The sequence below is a fragment of the Phyllostomus discolor genome, chromosome 10 (genome assembly GCF_004126475.2).
Source record: "Phyllostomus discolor isolate MPI-MPIP mPhyDis1 chromosome 10, mPhyDis1.pri.v3, whole genome shotgun sequence".
NCBI classification, from domain to species: domain Eukaryota; kingdom Metazoa; phylum Chordata; class Mammalia; order Chiroptera; family Phyllostomidae; genus Phyllostomus; species Phyllostomus discolor.
In genome coordinates, this window is record NC_040912.2 from 23,549,450 (window position 1) to 23,571,182 (window position 21,733).

Here is a 21,733-nt window from a genome sequence, read left to right on the forward strand (position 1 = left end):
ACTGCTCTGCTCATCTAAGCAAATGGAGAGCAGAGTTGTCTGTGACTGTTGGAATCCAGCATTCCTGGAATTGTGTCAGGAAAACTCCCCATCCACTAAAAACCCATATGTACCCCTGGTTGAAATGAGGTCCTTAGATTTAAAAATTTGCAATAACTATTCAGAATCACAGTTTTCTGGTTCTAGTTAAAAATAAAATAAATAAAAATCTGACTTTTTTACTAAAACGACATGCTATTTTTTTTCTGATGGTGGAGAAAATACTTTAACAGTAGAATGAAAAGATAACCATTTTTCTTTCCAAATATAGCTCTGAAAGAGTACAATTGTTTCTTTTTGGTCCTAGGCACTGTCTTCCTTTTACTTTTACCCACAATTTTTTAGGTAAGCTTCCCTTTATCAAATTTTACTTTCAAAGACTCTGAGTTTAAATTCTGTTGGCGCTTCCTGCTTTTCCAGTCAGAGCACAGAGAATTACGGCCAAAGCATATCTTTAAAGTCAGTGTGTTGGCTGAGACACCGACCAGCTTTTGTGCAAAGGTGCTTTGTGAATCATGAATTGAATGAATAGCATAATAAGAGCACAGACCTCTGAAAGTATCCACCTAATGCACTTTGGAGGGAGAAAGAATATCTAGTCTCTCACTTCTAAAACTATGGAAGTCAAATTTAAAAAATTTGTGTTTATCCAAATCTACACATCTTTTTTCCCTTCTTAGTGGGTGTTACTTATTCACAATGTGGTGTCTCTAGGATAGCCTGTGAAAGGCAGCATCTTGTCTGCCCAACATCCTTTAAACAATGGTGAGCACAGGAACATCCGTTACCACAAGCCCCCACCCAATGGAGTGCAACAACTTCAATGTCAATATAAATCCAACAAAGGTCATGGATTACACACAAAGTTTAAAAGCAATGATGAAGGTCATTCCCAAAAGTTGTCCACGAATATTCCTAACCACTTTTATGGTGAGAATAGTTAGTGGAAATCTCTTGAACTAAGTTCTGCAGTATTAAGTTCAGACACAGCTTTATTTAAAAATTCTTCTGGATTTTTCCCCTTCATTCTCCAAATGAATTGTGTCATCTCTGACATTTTCTTAAAACTGAAATTCAAGCTATGCATAGCTTAAGAAAACATGTTAATTCACAGAAGAGAGAGAATGTAATATTTTGCTTAAATTATTAGCAGAAGGCTGAAGGGGAGGAAATTTTGCTCCTATGCAATCTGATCAAAAGGAAGAGCTAACAGTGTTTCCTTACATGCTGGCCTGCATCTTTAAGCATCATGAAATCCACCCTCTGTTTCTGAGGCTATGAGTTTCTACCTATTGAAAAAGCCAGTTCCAATGGAGGCATTTCAAATCTTAGAAAAGCTTCTGGCAGGTTCAATGGAAAGCACTTCCTGCCACCTCCCCCCGCCCCCCAAAAAAGATGAATGAGGATTCCTTGCACAGACTACGTGAAGCTCACGGCATTGGCACAATGATATCCACTTAACTTCTCTCTGTGTGGCATCCTCAAGGAGGACTTTTGTCTCAGGTCTCAGCAACATCCCCTTAATTTAATTTCCATCCAGGTCTCCATTCCTCCACCTCCAACTTGATGTAGTAATTCTTTTCTTGGGAAAACTCCACTCAAAGAAAGTACTTCTCCCAGACTCCTTTGCAACTAGGTGTAGCAGAGGCAGCTTTGGCCTGTAATACCTGAGCATACTTCTGGAAGGGCTTTGCTTTCCCTTTCCTCATTGCTTCCCATTTCTTCTTTTTTTGTCCACCAAGATTGCAGATATGGAGCTGGAGCAAGCATGCTGTGACCATTAAATCACCACATAAGTGAGAACCAGAGATAACTGAGCAACAGAGAAGGAGGATAGAACCCCAGATAGTGGTATCGTGGAACCGCTGTGTATGTGGTAGTCTAAAAACTAAGGAAACCTTCCTAATTAAAGATTTTCAAGAATTACACAACCTCAATACCTGTCTCCTCAAAAAGTGAGAAGAAAAGATATTAACTCCTGATGTCTACATTTCCCTTGAGCAACATTTTGCATGACATACTTGGCGGAGAGTAAGAGTATAACCTAACAGATCATCTAATATACATGGAATTTCAGATACTTTGAGCAAGAGCTCAGATGACTAATGCCAATCTTATAGCCCTCTAATTCCTAGGAAGAAGTAGCATAAAAATTTATGGGAAACAAAATGCCAGCATTTATTCTCCAATTTAAGTGTTTATGAACTTGGGAAATTACAATGGCACATTGCCATACATGTTTATCTTTCAATACATGCGTTGCCTTGGATTGTTTTTCCGCAACACTTTCCATGAAAGAGAATCCTGTTTTCTCTCAAGGGCACAGACTATAGCTCTACTTTTTCTGTACGCCAAACACATTTCTAGGGACCTGCTGGAATCTCATCAAACAATTTTGTGGTCAGATGCCTCATATCATGTTTGAATAGTAAATTGCCTTGTTTTAAAAAAGCCCTCTATTTTCTAGGGGGAAAGAAGAAATGTAGCATGCCTGTCGTACTTCCCTCAATATGGCAGGCCTTCACTTCCCCCACACTTGCTCTTGAAGGGGTGGGAGCCTCACCCGGAGTGCCACTGCTCTTTCCCATCCTCCCACCTTCCTCCTGACATTGGTGTCTGGTGGTGTCTGAATATGCTCATTTCATCACCCTTTGCAGCCCAATGCCAATAAGCTATTTAAAGGGGATGAAATCTGTGGGTCTTTTTCAAATATTTAGTGAAACTTCTGAATACCACGTACCATTCTTCTACTTTCTCTTATCTTTTGAACCCGTGTTCTCACCAAGACTTTGATTTGCTATGAATACCAGGCCCCACTAGCTTGTGATCATATCAGGTTACAATATACCAGTCCCTACCTACTCTCACTGGAGCTCATCTACCCTCATCCACCAGTTTCTTTCTAAGTGTTGTGGGTACACTGTTCACAGATCTGAAGCTGCTCCCTCGTGCTCTTTTCCCCTGCTCTAGTTTTGCTTTGATGCTCTGAAACGTCTGTTGCTAATGTACTCAAGGGACCACTGACGGCCTCCAATGGCCACAGTGCAGCTACTCCAACCTCAAGATAGAGACATAGTTCTCCTGTTTTCCACTTTGTCCCAAGCAATGAACAGCTTTTTCCTAATTCACTACAACCTAATCAACAACAAGGCTGAAATTATAGGGGAAAAAAAAACACCTTACACAAACAAAGCAAATTCTGAGACTGAAATTAGCTTTGCTCTTGGAAACATTCCTGGGGAAAAGGAAAGAAAGATTAACAGAAAGAGAAGTTTGGATGCAGTTTAGTTTCAGTGAAGAACTAGTCAGTCTTAAAGAATGTTTGGGAGCTGAAATGACTCTTCAGAGTTTTCCAGAGTTGGGGCTAGAGGACCAAGTCTTTATATAAATTCATCAACCAGTCATTGATACAGGTTTCTCTGGAAGGGACCATGACCTTGGGCTACATGACTCTCTTCAACTAAGAATCCCAAAAGGAGCCCACAGCTGAGAGCCATCTGTCAGCAGCATATCCTGAGTCGGGAGAGAATCTAGGCAGCAAATCACAACATCTATACAAATATCTATGTTTTATATAGGAAATTTCATTGTATGTATTTTCCCTTCTAAGTATGATACCATGATCAATTCTTCTTCCCTTATAAGGTAACTTTATCTGTCTCTTCATGTAAGTCCTAGCTATCCTCTGGGGTCAATCCCAATTCTGCAAATGCCCCAACTCCTACAGTACCATGTGAACCCTAGATGTTTCCTGAGTATGTGATAATTATCACAAAACCTACTAAACAAAAACTGTATAAATATTTTGAAGATTCAAAGGCTCATAATCATTTTATAGAGCTCTTAGAACAAAGTACACAGTATAGAGATTTCTTACACTTCCTTGAATTCTCATCTAAATAGTAGCTATTATCATTAGCAACAAGCACAATAAAGCATATGCTAGCTATTAAACACCAGCCAATGAAAGTATTTCATATGGAAAATATAGGTCATTAATATCTTAGAAAGTTAAGAGAAGTGAATGAAATTGAATTATCTTAGAGAACTTCTTTAATAGATACAAGAATATCCTATTCTGATAGTGTCATCGAAAAAAACACGAGAAAAGAAATATATGCTAATTTCAGAATTTGCTTATCTAAAATTTCCTCAGAGTGTAGCCACTATTTATTGGCCTCTCTAGATCTAGCAGTATGTACAACAATATCCTGTTTCCATAACTTTTATAAGAACAATCACGTATTTCCTGAGGACTGTCTTAAAACACAATTTAACCCATATTTCTCATTATATATTTTAGGATAATGAAATAATTAATATATAAAAAATATACTGGGTATCAAAATGATTTTATAGCTATGAGAGTTTTGTGAATTTTCCTAACCATTAAACATCATTTGAACACATTAGCAATCTCTAATATAGGACTCTTCATTATTCAGTCTCAGGGATTTTGTAAAACATAAAAGAAACATACTAAGTTAGTATTTCTATCTGGATAATTGGACCATAACATGTTTTTATAAACTTTTCATTGAGGTATAGCATATATACAATGCATAAATGTTAAATGCAACCACCACACAGATCAAGATCTGGAATATAAATGACAAGATTAAAATGGAAAAGAGACAAATCCACAGTTATAATTAATTCTGTCAATTTATAATTTATGTTTTTTAAAGGTCGATTATTAAGTGCATACAAGTTTAGTTGTTTGGGGTCCTTGTTGTATTGACCCTTTTTCTTTATAAAATATCTTTTTTACATCTAGCAATACTGCTTGCAGTAAAATCTTCTCTGCCTGATAGTATCATAGCCACATTAAGTTTTTTTTTGTTATAATTTATATGGTGTGTCTTCTTCATCCTATTATTTTCAATATATGTTTATATTTAAAATGAATCTCTATAGAGAGTATGTATTTGGCTTTTTAAAATCCATTTTTTTGCCTTTCTTTGATATTTCATTTTTCTTTTTTTTTTTTTAAAGATTTTATTTATTTTTAGGGAGGGAAGGGAGGGAGGGAGGGAGAGAGACAGAGAGAAAGAGAGAGAGGGAGAGAGAGAGGAAGAGACATCAATGTGCAGTTTCTGGGGGTTATGGCCTGCAACCCAGGAATGTACCCTTGCTGGGAATCGAACCTGGGACACTTTGGTTCCCAGCCCGCGCTCAATCCACTGAGCTACGCCAGCCAGGGCCAATATTTCATTTTTCTTTATTTCAAGTATATTTTATGATTATGCTATTACAGTTGTCCCATTTTCTCTCCCCTTTATCTCCCTCTGCCTTGCACACCCCTCCCTCCAGCATCGTCCCCCCCGCCCACCTTAGTTCATGTCCATGGGTTATACATAAGTTCTTTGGCTTCTCCACTTCCTATACTATTCTTAATCCCATCCCCCCGCCATCTATTTTGTTCCTACCAATTATGGTTCTTATTTTCCTGTACCTTTTCTCCCCATTCTTCCCTTTCTCCTTGCCCCTTCCCTCTACTCACTGATAACCCTCCATGTGATCCCCATTTCTGTGATTCTGTTCCTGTTCTAGTTATTTGCTTACTTTTGTTTTTGTTTGTTAGGTTCAGTTGTTGATAGTTGCTGGTTTCTTGTCATTTTACTGTTCATAATTTTGATCTTCTTTTTCTTAGATAAGGCCCTTTCACATTTCATATAATAAGGGCTTGGTGATGATGAGCTGCTTGAATATGACCTTATCTGGGAAGCAGTTTATCTGCCTTTCTGTTCTAAATGATAGTTTTGCTGGATAGAGTAATCTTGGATGTAGGTCCTTACCTATCATGACTTCGAATCCTCTTTCCAGTCCCTTCTTTCCTGTAAGGTTTCTTTTGAGAAATTAGCTGATAGTCTTATGATAACTGTCTCCTTTTCTCTTGCTGCTTCTAAGAATCTCTCCTCTTTAATCTCAGGTAATTTAGTTATGATGTGTCGTTGTGTATTTCCTCTTGGATCCAACTTTTTGGGGACTCTCTGAACATTCTGGACTTGCATGTCAAGTTCCTTCACAGATCGGGGAAGTTTTTCATCACTATTTGTTCAAATGAGTCTTCAGTGTCTTGCTCTTCCTCTTCTCCTTCTGGCACCCACTATGATTCAGACGTTGGAATGTTTAAAGTCATCCCAGAGGTTCCTCAGAGGTTCCCCAGTCAAATATGAGGAGTGGAGAGCTTCTCCTCATTTTTTGAGTTCTTATTTCTTCATTCTGTTCTGACTGAATGTTTATTTCTTCATTTTGTTCCAAATCATAGATTTGAGTCCTAGCTTCCTTGCCTTCACCCTTGGTTCCCTATATTTTTCTTTATTTCACTTTGTATAGCCTTCATTTCTTCCCTTTTATGCCCATACTTAATCATTTCTCTGAGCACCCTGATTACCATTGTTTTGAACTGTGCATCTGATAGGTTGTGTATCTCCTCATTGCTTAGTTCTTTTTCTTGAGTTTTGCTCTGTTCTTTCATTTGAGCCATATTTTTATGTCTTGGCACACCTGTAATGTTGTAAGAGGCAGAGCCTTAGGTATTTGCCAGGGCTGGGCAGCCCTTATTGCTGTGTTGTGGTGCTGTCTGTGGGGGAGAGGTCCAAGAGGGAACAATGCCACTTCCTGAGCTCTCACCCCATTTTCCATCATTTCCCTCACTTCCTGCTAGAGAATCGTGCTCTTTCAGGTGCTGATTCCTGGATGGGTGGGCTTTTGTACATTCTGGGACCCTGCGCATCTCTCCAACAAACTCTCCTTTGAGACTGGGAGTTTCTCCCACTGCTGCAACCCCCACAGATTTTACAGCCAGATATTTTGAGGCTTTATTTTCCTGCACTGGAACCCTGGGTTGCATGTTCTGCCTTGCTCCCCACTTGTTCCTCCTGGTTTATCTACACACAATGTGGGAATGCCCAGTCTATCAGCCACCATCTTGCCCAACCCAGTCTACCAGCCACCACCTTTATGTGACCTCTGAGCCCCACCTACCAGTCTGGATGAATGTTTCTTCTTTAACTCCTTGATTGACAGACTTCCATACAGTTTGGTTTTCTGGTACTTCTCGTTGTTTGTTGTTTTTAACTTTGTTGTTATCCTTCTTTTGGTTGTGCAAGAAAACAAAGTGTATCTACCTATGCCTCCATCTTGGCTGGAACTCTTAATTTTTTTATTTTCTATTACAGTTGACATACAACATTATATTACTTTCAGGTGTATACCATATTGATTAGACATGTATATAACTATGAAGTCATCACCTGATAAGTCTAGTACCCATCTGTATATGTTCCTGTATGAAAACAGTTTCTATTGACTTATCTTCAAGATCACTAACACTGTCTTCCATTGCATTCAGTTTGGTATTAGCCAGCTACAGTATTCTTATTTTCAGAAATGTCAATTTTATTCTATTTTATAACTTTTAATGTTCTTGTAACTTTTTGTAACTGGCAATTTGTATATCTTTATCCCTTCCCCTTTTTCATTTGTTTTTTTAAATAGTGCTTAGACCATTTATATGTAATAGGTACTGTAGCTTCATTTAATAACATCTAAATAATTGTTTTTCTTTGTTCCATATAAAATTTGTTCTTTTTTAAAAATTTGTTTTCCATCTTATTTACAATTAATTAAAAATTTTATCTTTTTCCTTTTATTTCTTCATTTTCTTCTTTTGGCTTGTTTATATTTTAATCCTTTTTAGAAATTACCCTAGATATTACAGTGTTAATCTTTGCCTTTACACATTCCTCCTAACATTTGTATTTCCAATACTTCCAAACAATGCAATAATCTTACAACAATTCAACTTCATTTACATTCCTCTCAATATTTATGCCATTATCATTATATTTTACCTTAATATATTACAAACCACAAAGATATTGTTTTTAAACACCAATATCTTTTCTATTTACTCATATATTCACACTTTCCATTGTCCTTTATTTCCTCCTGTAGTTTTACACATCCATCTGAAATACTTTTTTTACTTTAAATAATTTAGACTATATCTTATAGCCTGCTTCTGTTAGTAGCAATTACTGTCAGATTTTCTTTATCTGAAAACTTACTTCATATTATTTTTCAAATATTTTTAAAGTATTTTTTAAAATATTTGAGTAAGTTTAGATTTATATAAAAGTTACAAAGAGGCTATGGAGAGGTTTTCATAGCCTTTACCCAGAATCCCCTAATGTTTAGTATTTGATAACTCCAAAATTAAAACAGTAACACTACTATTAACTAACCTACAGAGTTTACTTATGTTTCACCATATTTTCCACTAATGTCCTGTTCATGTCCTAGGACACAATCTGAGATAATGCATTGCCTCTAGCATCTTCATTTTTAAAGAATATTTTTACTGTGTATAAAATTCTGTATTGGTCATTGTTTTCCTTTTACCTCTTTAAAAATGTAATCATACTGTTTTTGTGAAACAGTTTCTGCAAAAAGTTAGCCATCAGCTTAATTGCTACTGCTTTAAAAATTGCCTCTGGCTGATTTTAACCTTTTGTTAATTACATAGATTTTTATTTATTTAATATCATGTGTCTAGATACAGATTTCTTTGTTCTTATTTTTATTTGATGTGACTGAGTCTCTTGCACATGTGGGCTAATCTCTTCCTTCAATTTTGGAAAATTCCCATATGTTATCTCTACAAATATTGCTTCTGCCCAATCCTCTTTTAAGTCTCCCTCTTGAATTTCAAGCATGCACATGTTAGAAATTTTCTTGTCTTATATCCCTTGTGCTATGATTGATTCTTTTTCATCATTTCTGTTTATTTCAGATTAAGCAGTTTCTATTGACTTATCTTCAAGATCACTAACACTGTCTTCCTCTGTATGCAGTTTAGTATTAGCCACCTACAGTATTCTTATTTTCAGAAATGTCAATTTTATTCTATTTTATAACTTATAATTTTATGCTAAAATCTCACTATTTTTATTCACTTGTTCATCTTTTTCTCTCTTTTTAAACACATTTACAATATTTTTTTAAAAAGTGTTTGTTAGCTATGTCTAATACCTAGATTATCTGGGTGTCTGCTCTTATTGCCTGTTTTGCTCTTGCTAATAGGTCGTATCATTCTATCTTTTCATATTTTTATACATTTTATTGCGTGTTTGACATTGTGTAAAAATATTGTAGTACCCACTGATGGTGTTATTTTCCACAGAAAAAGTTTATTCTTTTTCCCTCTCCAGCAAATAAGGTGAAAATTTGATTACTTAAATCCAATCAGAAATTTTACTGAGTTACAGTTTTAATAAAAGGCTGTCCACCATTGGTTCAAAAATATTCCTTGGGTATGGGCACCATGGATTTTTGCTTTAGACTCTGGAAAGTCTTCATCTGTTTAGTCTGGAAAATCTATGGAAGATACTGTTCTGTTCATTACAGATTTTGAGCTTGGCTCTATATTTCCTGCTCCACCCTGCTTCAAATATAGTGTTGTGTCCTGAATGAGGGAACTACCTGAAATTTCACCTGTCTTTTATAAATTTTGACCCAGTCCCCAAGCTTATATCTCATAAGAAAAAGATACTGTAGTTTTGAGTATCCTCTAGATTCTGTCAGTTTTATTATCTGACTGGCAAAAGAAACAAACTTGAAAAAAGCAGAGTAGAATGGTGGTTGCCAGGGGCTGGAAGTAGGGAAATAGGCAAGATGTTCTTTAAGGCTACATATTTGCAAATAGTAGCTAAATAACCCTGGATATCTAATAAACAGCCCAGGCATTACAGACAATAAAACTGTATCATAAACATCAGTTTGCTAAGACACTATATTTTAATTATTCCCAGCACTAGAAAAAAATGATAATTATGTCATGAGAGATGTTAGCAAATACTACAATGACAAACTTATCATAATATAAATGTATCAAATCAATGCTGTATGCCTTACAGTCACACAATGTTATATGTCAATTATACTTCAATTTAAAAAAAATCTAGCTTTCCTTGAGTATTATCCCCCTCTTTACACTAAGGCTGATCTTCTTCCTGGGCTTTCCCAGAGGAAAAAATGGCTGGCAATCATAAACTCTTCTAGGAAAGCCTGATCCAGAATTTTATTTTGCCTATTATCTTTGTTTACACAATAATCCGATATCTTTCAAAATACAATTTTGTAATTTATCTTATAGTTCAAATTTGTTGCAGTGGAATTGTTGCCTTCCCATCATTTATTACATTATACTTACAAGTAGAATTTCAGTACCATTATATTTAAACAAATGAACATGGGCCTAATTGTTTGCAATCTATGTTAAGAAACAGAATTGTAAATGGCCTTAAAAGCTTGTCTTTGGCCTATGATGTTGAAAATCTGGAAACAGTAATGATACTGTATACAATGCAAAATCATTGGCATGACTCACCTACTTATGTCTAAAGTGGTTGAGATATGGGCACTCTAGAACCAGCCACTCAGAAAGCAATAGCTTTAATTATGTTGGAACTAGTTATATACCTGGGATGAATATATATTCCACTTTTTCCTGGATGATCTCCATTTATATCTATAATCATTTTGTAACTACAAGTATGCCTATCACAGGTAAAATGATAAATGATATGGTCCCACTTCAGTTTATGTATGGATATGAGGCATAATGAAAGATAACATTCTGATTTTCACTGTATGTCCTCACTACATGCTCGTGTATGTCATCAGATCTTACTATCAACTTACCAGTATATTTGGGTTTCTGAACCATGGCCTGTGTCACTTGCCAGAAACCAGAGCAAAAATATGACTTGTATTCTACATATGTCTTTATAATAAATACCTGCAGCTTCAGAATTCTTTTTTTTTTTTTTTTGTATCATGTTCATGTCTGCAGCTTTCAAAAAAGCACCAGAAAAAGTTCACTATTAAAGTAACTTTATACCCTTATTGGTAAAATGTAGTTTGGTCTTATTAAAATATTTTTATATTTGAGTATAAACTGTTTACTGTTTTAAGACATTTATATATGTACTGTTTTTTTCTTTAAGCATAATATAACAGACACTTAAAAAACAAAGCCAGAAAACAACTTTGGAATTTTTATCATTTTTATAAGCAACATATAAAACAGGTTGCATTTAATTCTCCATGGAATATAGTTTGGAAATGAGGCTGAATTATTTGCAGATAATAAATTTAGTCCCTAAAATATGCTTGGTACATTGTAGAAAATCTTGTCGGTTAAATCACTCCAGCCATCAAGTTTATCTTAAAGTGTCTCAATATGCTTTTGACTGATACCATCTGTTATCTACTGAAAAAATTATTTTCCTTTGGAAGGTATTCATCAAATTATAGGTGACATATTTGTTTGAGAATATAGTAGACCATCTGGTTCTATAAAAATGGGCTCCTAAAAAAATACTGCATCTCATCTCACTTGCACCATTCGTATTTTTCAGAAGCTCTTTTGTTACATTCCAAAATAGAAATGTGCAATATTTTTGGCTCCTGGTTAAAAAAAAGTAAAGAAAACCATTTACAAAGAGATGTTTTAAGCACCATGATATTGTATAGCTATTCGCTAAAAGAATAAGGAGGTATACAAAAGAATGGAGTGTGGTGAAGAAAGGGAGGAGGCATGATGAGCTCAATGAATATTTCATATCCTGAATAGAAAACCATTAAAACAAAGCCCTTCATGAAATTCCCCTGCATATACAAGCTCTTTAGCAGGCCAAGGTTTGTTTTCCTATTTGTAATCATTAAATCTAAATTTTCAGTTTATAGACATACTCCCTTCTCTATTACTATACTGTAGATGCTACTTGGTGATATAAAAAGTTATTTCTATACCTAGGAGCATTTTTCTATTTATTAAAATAATAAATAAGAAACCTCAGAATATAATCTCAGCCTTGATTTTTTATTTGATTTCAGTAAACTTGCTGAAGGTCAAATTTCCTCTGACTGTAAAATGAGCCAGTTTCCCACCAAAACAAAATTTATCTAAATCAGGTAGAAATTTTTTTAGTAACTAGAGCGATTTTATCTCAAAGTTTCCTACTATAAATTACTGCCTGCCTTTATCAGTTATTTTTACAACACCCTGGTATCATATATTCTAATGTGAAGAAAGGAGTATTTTGGCTGTTACTTTTTAAGACCTAGTTTTGAGATTGGAAGCTTACTGAACAGCAAATGTTTAATTGTCAAAGGGACACTTTGGATGAGATCCAGAGTGCATCAGAACATTGCCAACATAACATCTCAGAAGAAAATAAAAAATCTGCATAAGTGTTAGTTTGAGAAATGTAGTAGTTAGGAAAACCAATGCAAATGCAGAGATCTTAGAATAAATCCAATTCCATTTCAAATTTCCCAGCAGATGTTAGGACCTTTGGATCCACTTTTATAATTGATGAAATTGATCACTGAAAAAATGAATGCCTAAATAGAAACAATATCCCCTACATTAAGTGTTACAGAAAAGATCTTTCATGGTTGTTTCTAAAAATAATATGTTCCCCTTACAGAAACTTTGGAGACTTTGGAGAAAAAGTCTCCAAAAGAAGACAACTGTATTGCAGTTAATAGTTAGGGTCTTGGTGACTAAGATGTAAAAACAAATGACAAACAAGCATCAGGCCATCCTTAAGAAACCTTTCTATATTGAGACTATATCATTACTTTTAAAAATTAATTTCAGTATATAAATATTTCAAATTTGATTATATAAATATTTATTAATTAGATGTTTATTTGAATTATGATATTTAACATTCTTGGTTATGATAATACTTGAATAAATTCATTATTATCACAGTGTCAGATAAAATGCAAACAGCATTTTACTTCATGCATAATTCTGATTTTCTGAAGAGCCTAATTAGTTGGTAATAACTTATATTTATCTTATAGATCAGATAATAATCATTAATCAGGCTTTCAAGACAAAGAGAATCTTAAAAGTAGCAAGAGAAAAGCAGTTAGTTTGCATACAAAGGGGCTCCCATAAAACTGTCCATTGATTTCTCAACATAAGCTTTGCAGGCCATAGGGACTTGTAGGAAATAATCAAAGTGATGAAAAGCAAGGACCTACAACCAAGATTACTTTACCCAGCAAAGCTATCCTTTAGAGCAGAAGGACATATAAAGAGTTTCCCAGACAAGAAAATGCTAAACACCAAATCAGTATTACATGAAATACTAAAGGTTCTCCTTTAGAAGAAAAAAAAAAGTTAAAAGTATGAAAAATAAAATGGCAATAAATACATATCTATTAATAATTGAATCTAAAAGACAAACTCAATGAACAAGCAGAACAGGAACAGACTCATAGATGCAGAGAACATTTTGACAGTTGCCAGATGGGAGTTAAGTGGGTGGGATGAGTGTGAAAACACTGAAGGGACTAAGAGTACAAATTGGTTGTTACAGAGTAGTCATGGGGATGTAAACTATGGTACAGGGCATGTAATCAATAATATTATAATAACTATGTATGGTGTCAGATGGATCTGAGATATATTGGGATGATCACTTAGTAAGTTATATAATATCTAATTACTGGGGTGTACATCTGAAACTAATACAATATTGTATGTCAACTGTAATGATTAAAAAATAATAATCATTACATATACTGAGATCTTCATATTGCAGAGATGTATATATGTATATAAAACTATATTGAATTAAAATAATGAATATATTAAACATTGTTCTTGTAAACTTCAAGCAATGTTACAAATGACCTAAACCCACTGAGTTATTTATATTATCTTAGTAAAATTTTAAAAATAAATGTTTAAATACCAAGTAGATTTACTGTTCTTTATGTCAACTTAAATTGTAATTTTAAGACCCTTAATTAACTTCAATACTTTAGACTTAATTAACTTTAGGACCTAAGGTTTGGAAATGCTTAAGTAATTAAAATAAATAGAACTCCCTACTTGTAACAGATGGTTTGCAAATACCATCAAATAAAAATACTCACTCACCACTCAGTAATTTTTACTTATATACTCTTGTTTATTTGTAAACACATTTGCTCCTCTTAGTATTTATTTTAAAAGGATAAAACTAGTGAGGTGAAAATATTGTATTAAAATATGCTTATAAAAATAATTGCATTTTAAAACTAATGATTTAAGCTGAAGAGGTATCTTATTGTGTAGTGTATGTCTATATATTTAAAATAAAGATACTTAGATCTAGTAAGATTCAGTTGAAAAGGGATCTATGCATAATAAAGAAGTGAGCACTGATTGCTCACAAGGAAAATTGGTCTTTAAGTGTACAGCTTGTTTGCAATACAAGGCCGTGCAAATTATCTTTTGTTCTCTTCATATTCTACATAGATGATGAAAGATTTCTGCCTGGCCACTGTTACATGTACTATTAAAAAGATTTTTGAGTCTTGAACTGCTTTAGTATATTTTATAACTAAAACAATCATAAGCAAACAAGAAAATAAAAGATTTCTCACCTCTATAAAGCTATCATGCCTTTGTTATTATAATCTATTACTATGATTAATAACATAGTCAACACTGTGGTGATTTCTTGCTCTTGAACACCTGTGATTTTATGCAATGACCATTTCATTGTTGATCTTCTCCAGATGAAGCCCTCAAGTTTTAAAGTTGACCAGGTGCTTTATATACATATATATATAATCTCTGATACTCCCTTGAAGCACAGACTCCCTCTCATGTTACAGAGGATTATGCCTTGAACAGGAAGAATACTAGCAGTAGTGAGTTAAGATAGATATGCTTCAGAGTTTCCTTAGTTCAATGAGAAATAGAAGCTCAACCAATCCTAGATTACTTTCATTTAGGGAAAATGTAATTAAATACAAACATAACTTAGTGATGGTATAACCTTTGAATATGGGTAGAAGTATGCTAACATTTATGAACATGGGCTGACACAATGATGCCCAAGAAATTGACTTCTAATAAAATTTTATTTCTAGGTTTTAAACACCTGGGTCAAGATCACTGCTTCTTGCCAAAATGGAGAAACAAGGACCAGTTTTTCTCTCATGTACTTTAAAAAATATATATATTCACTGTTGAGTTGCTTTGGTATATTTCATAACTATAAACAATTAGAAGAAACAAACAAAAGATATATGAAATATATGAAGGAGTTTGAAGACATTGGATATCAGGAAATGAAAGACAGTGATCCATGAGAAATGGAAAACAAATGAGGTGAGCTCTGTGATTGCCCAGCCAGCTACTTTGTTAGTGTTTCTAGGTCATGGCACAGAAGGGAGAACCGCTATTGAGTAAATAGCTTAGAATTCCTTGAAGCACAAGCTACCAAAATTCACTGAAGAAAAAAATAAATATCCTAGATAGCCCTATATTTATTAAAGAAATTAAGATTTTACTTAAAAAAAAACCTTCTGACATAGAAAAGTCCCAACCCAGGTGACTTCACTGGTGAATTTAACCAAATATCTAGCAAGATATAATATCAATTAGTATCAATTCTTCAGGAACTCTTTCAGAAAATAAAAAAGGAGGCAATATTGCTCAATTTATTATAAAAGAGCATTACCATGATATTAAAACCAGATAAAGATATTACAAGAAAAGAAGACTACAAATTAGTATCCCTCAAGAACATAAATGCAAAAATTCAAAAGAAAATTTTAGCAAACTGAATCCAACAATATATAAAAAGTATAATACATGGTGAATAAATGAGATTTATCTTGGATTACAAGATTGGTTTATCATTCAAAAAATTAATGAATATAATTCACCATATTGAACAACTAGAACAGAAAAAAACATATTGAGGCAGGTTAGTAAGGAATGAGGAAACATTCCCTGACAAGTGGAATGAGGAAAGTGAGATAAATGACTGAACAAAGGGCAGGGGCAGCTGAGCAACTGACAGCCAGCTAATAAATCACAGGACCCCACCCTCCCTAACAAAATTGCCTAAAAAAGCAGATGGTTTAAATTACTATATTCAGAGAGGTAGATACAAAAACTAGTTAGATCCAGGCTAATCCTTGACTGAGGTGAAACTGACCAGAGAATGACCCCAAATTCCATTACTTGCTCATTTTAATACATCAACATACTTAATGATATACCCAATGCTATTATGATTAAAAGCAAAAGATCCATAAAAGGTCAAAAGACAAAACTCGGACTTCTGGCAAGATGGAGGCATAGGTGGATACACCGTACCTCCACACACAACCAAGATTAGAACAACAACAATTTAGAGCTAGAATAACACCCAGAACTGATAGAGAATTTATCTGAATGGAAGTTGGACAGCCAAGAAGTTGAATTAGACCCGTTCATCCAGACTGGTAGGAGGGGCGGAGCCAGGCAGGCACAGGTAGGCAGCAGCGCACGGTGATCAGGGAGAGCTTGGCGTGAACTCCGTGCGAACTCTGCGCGTAAGCCATCCAGGGTGCACAAGATCGCAGCAGTGGACCCTGAGTACGCCGACCCAGTGAAGCAGTGATTGTGGACCAGGGCAGAGCTTGCAACCCAGGATCCCAGAGAAGGGACTGTGATCCCAGGAGAACGGAACTACTGCCATTGTTCCCTCCTGCCCCCACACCCGTCCCCATACCTGTCCCCACATACTACGTCACAATCTAGTGACTGGGGTGCCCAGCCCAGGTAAACACCTAAGGCTCTGTCCCTCACCGTAACCAGAGCGACCAGATGGGGGTGGGGGGGAAAGAGAGACATGTCACCAACAGAATAGATCAGTCCCCAGGACTCATCCTTTTGAGCGACTAAGAAATAGCCAATCTATCAGATGCACAGTTCAAAACTGGTTATCAGGAAGCTCACAGAATTGGTTGATTTGGGGCAAAAATTAGATGAAAAAATGCAGGTTACCATAAAAGAGATGAAGGAAGATGCATGGAGAGCCAATAGGGATGGGAAGGAAACTGGGTCTCAGAAAAATAGAGTGGACCAGAAGGAACAAAAAACCACTGAGCAGGAAAACATGAAGAAATAAGAATTCAAAAAAAATGAGGAGAAGCTCAGGAGCCTCCAGGACATCTTTAAATGTTCCAACATCCGAATTATAGGGGTACCAGAAGGAGAAAAGGAAGAGCAACAAGTGGAAAAGTTATTTGTACTAATAATAAAGGAGAACTTCCCCAATCTTGCAAAGGGAATAGACTTCAAAGAAATCCAGGAAGCACAGAGAGCCCCAAAGAAGTTGGACCCAAGAAGAAACACACCAAGGCACATCATAATTACATTAGCCAAGGTAAAAATGAAGGAGAGAATTCTAGAAGCAGCAAGAGATAAGGGGACAGTCACCTACAAAGGAGTTTCCATCAGATTGTCAGCTGATTTCTCAAAAGAGACCTTACAGGCAAGAAGGGGCTGGAAAGAAATATTCCAAGTCATGAAAGACAAGGACCTACATCCCAGATTGCTCTATCCAGCAAAGCTCTCATTTAGAATGGAAGGGAAAATAAAATGCTTCTCAGATAAGGTCAAGTTAAAAGAGTTCATCACCACCAAGCCCTTATTTTATGAAATGTTAAAGAGACTTATCTAAGAAAAGAAGATAAAGAAAAAACACGTATAGTAAAAGGACAGCAAACTCACAATTATGAACAACCACACCTAAAGCAAAACCAAAAGAAACTAAGCAAATAACTAGAACAAGAACAGAACCACAGAAATGGAGGTTACATGGAGGGTTAGCAACAGGGGGGTAGGAGGAGGAGAGAGGGAGAAAAGGTATAGAGAATAAGTAGCATAGAATGTAGGTTTAAAATAGATAGGGGGAGGGTAAGAATAGTATGGGAAATGTAGAAGCTAAAGAACTCATAAGTATGACACATGGACATGAACTAAAGGAGGGGGGATATGGGTGGGAGAGAGTGTACAGGGTGGAGGGGAGTGAAGGGGGGAAAATGGGACAACTGTAATAGCATAATCAATAAAATATATTTAAAAAAAAGACAAAGCTCTTCTGAGATGTCTTCATACTTTCCTCAAAAATATAATAAACATTCTGTTGGGATCCTCCCTGGAACCTCCCTTAAAATCTGTTTGTATAGAAAAATAGATAAAAATTCTCAGGACAAAGAACACCAGCATGCACTCTTCTTTGAGCATGCCTGTGCCATCTGCTCAGGCAGGTACTTTTGCTTCTTCTATCCTAAGCTCTAAAGGTTCCAGTAAGTCCTGCAACCGAGGGAGCAGTGGGCAGCAGCAGCTCATCCCAGGCTGATCCCCTGATCCCGTCTTCAAGGGCCCTTCCTTTGCCTCACTATTCTGAGCATCAATAAACTTATTTTTACTTTCAGCTGGACTTAACTTCTTTCCTACACAAGTCAAAAACCTTGTCATCCCAGACCATGCCCAAACAGGACTAGCCTCAGCTCAGACCCGGTCCAATGACAAAATAATATCTCATTAGATGCAGAAAAAGAATTGACAAAATCTATCATCCTTTCCTGATTAAAACTCTCTTAACAAACCAAGAAGAGAAGGGAACTTCCTCAACCTGAAAAAGAGCATTATACTTAATGGTGAATGTTTTTACCTTAATATCAGAAATAAGGATGCATGATCTCCCCATGTCTAGTTGACATTGTAACAAGGGTAAGAACAAAAATAAAAGAAATCTGTATTGTAGAAGAAGAGGTAAAACTATCATTATTCATGGATAATATAATTGTATAAAAAAATCAAATGGGATCTATAAAAAATGTGAGTTAATGCAAGAACTATAAATGTAACAAGCAGGTTCTCAAAAGAACTTAATACAACTATCTCTAATATTTGGAGCTCTAAAGTGATTTTTACATGGGGTGAACTCCAGAAAACCATGATTGTTTTAGTTAAAAAGATGTGGAGATACAGTTTACTTATTCTAACCACAAAATATCTTTAAATAATCAAACCACTGATGGTGTTTATATGACAATTCTGTAAAAATCACATGTGTGGATTGGCCTTGCTGTAAGACTGCTTGTGTTATAAGTCAAATATTATGGATATTGCCTTTATTGTTTCCCTGTACTGCTCATGACAAGGTGATTGTTTGCATAGTTTCAATATAATTAGATAAACCAAATTTATAATCATAACCATAACAGAAACATCACACTTGAAAGCTAAGCTCATTTAATCAAGTATGATAAGCCCACACTAAAGGAATTAGAACTGCACTTCATATATGAAACTTGGTCTGATACCTACTCTGTAACTAGAGTTCCAGCCTTACAGTGAAATATATGTCACCATGCCTGGAAGGCCAGATACAGTGATAAACTTTATCAGGGGTATAACAAAGAGCAGTGAGTAATTTTTAGATGATGGTGGGCAGTCCTAGAAGAAAAGAGCCAGCCACTTGTTGATTAGTCCTTTTCCTCGGAGTAGGTAAGGCAACAAGAGCAGTTACAAGGAAGGAAGGAAGGCAGGGAGGAAGAAGGGGGAGAAAAAATGAAAAAAATAAAAATAAAAAAAAGGAAAAGAGAAGGAAATGGAAAGAAGAGGACTAAGGAGAGGAAAGAGAGGAAGAGTTGATGAAGAAGGAGATAAATGAGGAGGGGAGGGTGAGGAGAACAGAAGAGAGTGAATGAAGCAAAGGAAAGAAAAGGAAATTCTGGGACAATAATGCAGCCTGTATTTTTTTTAAATCTCTGACTATAAGTTAATTCTCTGTCCTTATTATGGAATAACTTTAGTTTTGTTAAGTAAAAAGCAAGAGTGTTAATCAACATTTTAATTGGACTGGGGTAAATAAACTAGGCCATATTAAAAAGAACATAGATAAAATAAAAGCTTTAATCCACAGATTATACAAAACAGCTAAGACTGAGTTGTCATAGGATTTTTTTTTTAGAAATATTCCTGTGATTTAGGAAAAGGAATGCATTATAATGAAACACTGTGGAAGGCCTGGTGTGACTCTGTGTGTCTGTATGTATAATTTATTACATATATATATACACGTACATGTAATAAATTAACCTGTGTCTAATTTTTGCATTTATTAAAAATGTAAAACTCAATAAATGATCTTAGCACAGCTCTGCAATGAGAACCTTTTTTTTTTACTGAGACAGATCTTCGAAGATTGTCTGTCAAAGGAGGCCTTTGAACTAACAACTATCCCCAATCTGCTCTGAGACAGAATCTTATGTAATCTAACATAAAACCTTGCCCCTCTGAAAACTGATATTCATGATGAACTATTTAAGCAATTTCTGATAGATGTTAGCTGGATTAAAATCCCTTTGAAGAAACTAGTAACCTACACAACCCAGTGGAGTGTTATTAGGCCTCGAACTAAATTTCGTTTAATTTCACCACTCTTTTCTCCAGAAATGTCTCTATCAAGAGAGACATCCTTGAAATGGCCTGCTATGTAATCTGTAAAATCCTTAAAGAACCTTGGGAATGCATACACAGCTAGTTACTCTGTCATTTAATAGCATTTTGTGCAAGAGGAACAGTAATTGTAAAAATTTAAGTCATTTAAAAAAACAACATTGAAGATAAACTACATGATTGTTGCCTAAGAAATATAATGATTATTATATTAAAATAAGCATTACATTAGCCACTGGTTTGAAGAAAAGACAATTCCAAGATTATCAGCAACATGTGTGTGACATGACAACTACCCCTGGGGTGACATGGAACATATGCCTGGACAGGGAGAATAAGAACAATGAATAATTCTTGGTGAATAGAGCAAATTAGAAAAACCAGCTGGCGGTTAAAGTTCTGAGCAGGATTAAACATCGCAAATGGCCTAAGGTGTCAGGGAAAGTAGTCAGGAGATGTCATCTGCATGGTTCATGATGTTACCAGCATGTCACATAAACGTAGTGATTGAGAGAGGGGAAGATTTAAGACAGAGACTAATTTTAATTATAAGGCAATAAATAAAATGATACATTTCTGGATATGAGTTTGTAGAAATTTTTCTTGCTGTGGAAGATTCCATTCTTATCCAATGCTGTTTTGTGGACTAACTGAACTTGCCTTTCTGTCACCTACTTCCTTAGCCTGTGTTTTTGGCACCTGCTGTCTTCAAATTCCAGAAACTCAGTCTCACTTCCCATCCTAACTAGACATCTGAGCTGCCACAGACACCCAGCAAATGGCATTGCACAAACTAAGTATCAGCTAGGTAAGACAGCTAGGTGCTCACTCCTCACAAACATGATCTACTTTTAAATCTACTTGTTTCCATTTCTTCTCAGTTGTTAGGGATTTTTGTATTAATTTAGTTTCACTAAATAATGTAAAACTAATGCCTTATTCCAAAGTCATAGAAGGAAAAGTGAAGAATTTGTTGTAGCAACGTCACTCAGTTCTTTGTATTGTTTCTGTGCATTCTTATATAAATGGTCCAATCTGTAATGAGAAATGATGATACAGTACAGAATTGGAGAGTCCAATGATAGGAAAGGACACACTTGAAAATCCTGTGCAAGAGAAGAATGGGATCCAGATTTTGAAAAGAATTTGGGACCACCGGGTACAAACGCTTACACCTAAATAACTCCCAAGGTCAGTGTGTCAAAGCAGCAGTGGGGAGTGGCCCGGGGGCGTTGTGGAGAACTGAAGTCAGAGCAGCTGGCCCAATTGATCCCAACACAACTTAAAGCAAGGAACACAGAGCAGCAGCCTTTGTGGCAGTATACTGCTAAACTGGCTCTTAGGAAAAAAAAAAAAAGGTTG